The sequence below is a fragment of the Argopecten irradians genome, chromosome 10 (genome assembly GCF_041381155.1).
Source record: "Argopecten irradians isolate NY chromosome 10, Ai_NY, whole genome shotgun sequence".
In the NCBI taxonomy this organism is placed as follows: Eukaryota; Metazoa; Mollusca; class Bivalvia; order Pectinida; family Pectinidae; genus Argopecten; species Argopecten irradians.
Window position 1 is genome coordinate 7,409,076 of NC_091143.1, and position 5,272 is coordinate 7,414,347.

Genomic DNA, 5,272 nt, shown 5'->3' on the forward strand with positions numbered 1-5,272 from the left:
CTAGGGATGTTATATTGTTTGGCGTGTATTTAAGATATGTATGATTGATGGCATTTAGCGTCAATTGAAACACCAAACAATAACTCCAAGTTGATTTATAGCTGTTTTGGAATGAACCGAGCCTTGTAAACGGAACAAATATCTGATGTTCGATACAAACTAAAAGGTACATATGTATGTGACTGACAGCTTATAGGATACGACAAAATGAAACAAAGAACCTATCTGGAATTAATTAGAAAATCATATTACCCCATTAGAGATTTGATTAATGATAACGAAATCCACCAAATCAATCAAATACGTACTATACATCTAGTAGGAGCAGGAAATAGACTGCCAAACCTGGATTCGAACCCGGGACCCTTTAAACACTGGCCGAAGGGCTCTACAATATGTACCTGGTTGCCGGCGATCCATAATCGTTTCATTACAACAAAATCAACGGCTAGTTGGAGTAATAGCGTCATAAATGTTCGATGCATTTCTAAATAATAAGTTATTATCCCTAAATATTTCGTTCATAAAAAATCTGCACAAAAAACAACAACTTTTTTTCTGTCAAAAATGACCCATTGTGACGAAAAATCACAGTAATATAATTCATCACATGGAATTAACAACAATATATCGACAAAACATACAGCAGAACATTGACATCATTTTTCTGAAACGGAATAGCCTTAATCTTCAAAAATAACGCATTCTGGGCTATAAGAGTTCCTTCCCTTGGTTCCTTATGTCGTTACTAGAACTAGGGGGAGTAACTTTGTTAGATCAAAATGCAGAATAACATGAAATTCAAGTGTTTTAAATCAAACCTCCATTTCCGCTCTTGTTTTCTCACATCCAAGCCACCAGCAGCGGTTTTAGCAACATATATTCGAACCATGAACGCCCAACTTCAAAGCTACACATTCAAACACAGAGTACCGTTATTCGATATTTTTCATATAGATCAAAGGAAAGTCTCTGATTGGAACTGTTTTACTGGGGTGGATCCATATAACTGTAAAACAATGAGATTGTAATGAGTATTAAAAGTTTTAAAAAGTCACACAATTATATTTGGAGGAGAGAAGATTATCTTCTTTATCATCATTTAACTACCCATATATCAATTCAAAGTCGATCGACGATGTCTGAATGATAAAATAATGCTTACAATAACATAAGACAAACTATTAAGGATATCAGTTGGAATCAAATACAGTCCAACTTGCCTATAAAGAGCACCCAAAGGAGAAAATGGTCTTTAAAATCATGTGGTCTTTATGCACAGGTCAAACTTTGTTGAATGTGACCATTTGGGACCCTGAGAAAGCGGTCTTAATAAGTAGGTGTTATTTATATAGAAGTGGTTGTTATGGTAGTAAATACAAATTAATGAAATATAACTCAAACGCGCTCTATGAACCATCAAACATCATAATGATGAAACGTCAAAATAACATCAAGGTGTGCCTGTTGGTGATGAACTCGTGGATTCACAGAAACGATACTCATATACACTATATCTCACTATCTGCAGTGCATTGCTACATCGTAAATGAATAGTCTCTGACAAATTACACCAGTAAGTGAGTTATATGTAGACGACAAATTATCTTTTACCACCTGCTCGGTCTCTCGAGCCCGCCATTAGCTATACACTAGGTGGATACCATGAAATGAAGCACCAGTTGCTTAAGGTTATGATTTCGCCCACGTTTGACACAACAGCTAAAAGTGCACATTCTAAATGACAAAGGTTCTCTTTGGTGTACTACTTTTATTTCGTCAGCGATCTTATTTTGTTCAAATCACGAGACCCTTGAAGAAAAATGAAATATTGATAATGTTCATTCATTTTAGTCTTACTTCAACCGCTCATCAAAAGGGAAATATATATATATATATATTAAAACAAAATATATTTAAGCATTATCTTCCTTTCTTTAGTCGATATAGATGACGGAGTTTAGAAGACAAACTTTATAATGCGCACTAACTGATGGTAATCAGTTGGCGTTACTATGTCAGCATTAGTGACGTCATAATAGTCGCTATACCCTCATAGACTTCACTTTGGCTTGATTAGTTATTAATAGTAAAATTAAAAAGTGAATGTAAATACGACGAAATAAAGTTGCATACATTAAGCAACGAAAATCTAAGTGGAAACTTTTCATAACAGTGTGACTAGAACCAAACATTCCTGAAGTATATGATGTCTCCCCTTCATTGATGACATTGGTATACAAGTCTACAACTAGAATTGATATGTTTACTGAACTACATGTACTGTGTAGTGGATTTCTGGTTTAGTAGTCAACATATGCCTTGATGTAAAATAACCAATTGTATCTTATTGTATATTAATATTAACACGCGAAACCGTCTCATAGGTCTTAAGACAATCGGTGTCTAAATCATTACGTTACTACATCACCGGTTCATTGATTAAATGTTTCATCTGCCTATGTCCTGTTACAGACAACATACAAAATCTAAATACATGTATGTCACGATATCAGATAATACCACCATTGGTAGGTTTACAATACTGACCTACATAATCCATCGTGTGACCCACTTGTTCAGTAATGACCTAGTTTCTAGTTATATCAATATACAAATGTATTGACGTCGTATATCATTTGCTGTCATATAGAGTCATCAGTGCTCGACCAGCGAAACGTACTAATCACGTCAAGATAGTGAACAATCAGAAATCTATTCGACGAGGGCCGCAGTGGAATGGCAAACAATGCAATATATTGTAGATTCAGGTTCATTATCATGTCTCAAGATGATTATGATTATAGAGAGGTGGTTTGTATAGATATAGCCACACATGGTTAATGTCTACAGTGTGGACAAAGCAATGGAGGCAACCTACCGTTTATCAGGCCAAACAAAACACACAGGGTTACATGCTAACCATAAAGTAATCATCAACTATTTATGGTATGACTGAAATAGCTTTGTATGTTATGTCTTGATAAAGGGGTTGGCTGGGCGTATTGGAAATCGTTCTATGGCACTCTGTAGATATTGGAATTATTATTTATTTTCCAGTGATCGTCAAATTATTTTTAAAAATAAGAATCGTGTTTGGAAGTATTAAAAATGACACTACCATGAGTTGCATTGCTATATGATTAAGATTTCATTATTGTTGTAAGATCTTGTAAACAATAAACAAACTGCGCTAACCTAATATCGACAGAACCTTGATCGGGTAGATGAGGACTATTATCCATCCTCTGTTTGTTTTAATTGTATTTTATGATGATATAACCCATCATACCTTGGTTTACGTACATCCCATATGTCAGTAGCTCCTCCTTCCACAGCCGTCCTCAACGTGTTGTCTATAGGGCTATAAACTAGACCAATGAATCATAACAATAAATAAAAAATATATATTCACACAAAGATACATCATTGTTTTTCATATACAAATCGAACAGATGTAAATTGCATCGGACACTCGACCGCGATTTATGGATTACTGCTTGACAGAGTAGGGTAAAAACAAAATTATTAGGCTTAAGTGATAACGAAATTGATCCCCACAGAATGACCTGTACAATTGGGGTTGTTTCTCCTTAAATCACCCCTAGGGTCTCATATCATTCCCTGCTGCCTCTCGTAATCAAATAAACCCTATAGCATACAGAGCCTATCGGCGCAGTTATTGAAATGGCAGTCAGTATTGGTGATTATGTCAATGCGTAACGACCCTCAGAGGGAGGACGGCACGCACGGCGGAAGTATTTCAGTTGTTTTTCTGGAGAGTTCCAGGACAGGAAATACCCCTACAGATACGCTAAGGTGACACGTGAAGTGATATTTGCGAGATTTATTACAAGTCGAATATTTCACATGACGTTTAAATTCGTAGTCACGTAATATTGTTATCTAAAATGCATATGGTGGAAAACGTAGAACTCTGTAATGACTTGTCGTCCATGGATCGCTGTATATCTGATGTTTTATAAATCTCCAAAAAAGATGATCTCGCTGTTCACACAATAAAATCAAACAATCAATAAACATGTCTAATAAGATACTAGATTTTTTAGATATCCTGTTTCTATGTCTGAAATGTCCCTTCTTCTTGTGCCAAGTGTTACCCAGTACTGCATGATATATATAACTAGTACGTGTACATGTATCTGTGGATTATACGCTTGTGTCATGGATTATTCCCTACCTAGATGGTGTGATAACGAGATCACAAACCGAGGGGTAATTCATTAACGTCCAATCCAAGACTTACTGAGTGTTGGACATTCATGAACATTCCGAGGGCTGTGATTTTGTTGTTATATTCTCATAGGTAGGAAATGATGTTTTTCTCCATATACAGAACAAAAAGATGAAATAATAGCCTAGAAAGAAGTATTTTCCCCGCGACATAAACATGGTTCCGTCGTCTGCACGTCAATATTGATGACGCCATCGAAAATGCACGCCACGGTTACACCGCATTAAGTCATGACGTCACGTAATTGTCTTCAGGTTCAAAAGGTTAGCGCGCGCAATCAGTCATACCCTAGGGGTTGACAGAGAAATCTCCCACGGATAAAACCGATGACAAATCAGTGAATGGTGGGAGGAAAACTAAATAATGCATGTTCTTTAGGGACGTCTGGTCTGTCAACTCACTCTTATATTTAAATGTTCACAGCGTTACGAGCTGTGTCATGTGCAATGTTTTTAGCCTTTTTATTTGATATTAAATTAAGGTACATGTATAAACCAACTTTCTATCGGGGCTACTAAATTTCGCGATTTCCATTTTAAAACATTTTCGCGACGATTTCCATTTGTGAATGGAACTCTCAATCAATATACGTGATGTAGATGTCAATTCACGGAGACAAGGTAAGTGAGTCTCATATACGTCCTTGACGGAGATAAACTTTTGCGAATTTACATGGATCGTAAAATTCGGGAAAGAAAATGGTTTACAGTACTGTAATATACAAGTGTAGGTGCGTTTTTATTTTCACTTGCTTATTTTTTGTTGAAGTACGTGAAAAGTACCGATACATTTCATATCCAATAACCATTCGTTGTGTAACCTCCTCTAAGTATCTGATAAACTCTACTTCAATATAGAGGTGTTAGGACGTGAGTTCATTGGCTGATTAAGGTTAGTTCATAACCATTTAAAAATGTCATGATCGTCAAAGTTTACGGTAGAGATATTGAAACAGGTTGTACAACCGATACTGACAGGTTTAACGGCAAATCATTTCCTACTGGGAGACAAACACGA

The 5,272-nt window shown here is 36.0% G+C and overlaps 1 long non-coding RNA gene across 1 annotated transcript; it reads right to left on the reverse strand.

Annotated features, from left to right (window-relative positions):
- Positions 1-670: 670 nt before the first annotated feature.
- Positions 671-4,413, reverse strand: LOC138332829 (uncharacterized). Its single transcript, XR_011209883.1, has 3 exons — positions 4,268-4,413; positions 3,293-3,364; positions 671-1,009 (listed from the first exon to the last, which is right to left on the reverse strand). It is a non-coding gene; the product is annotated as an uncharacterized lncRNA (long non-coding RNA).
- Between the last annotated feature and the right edge of the window lie 859 nt (positions 4,414-5,272).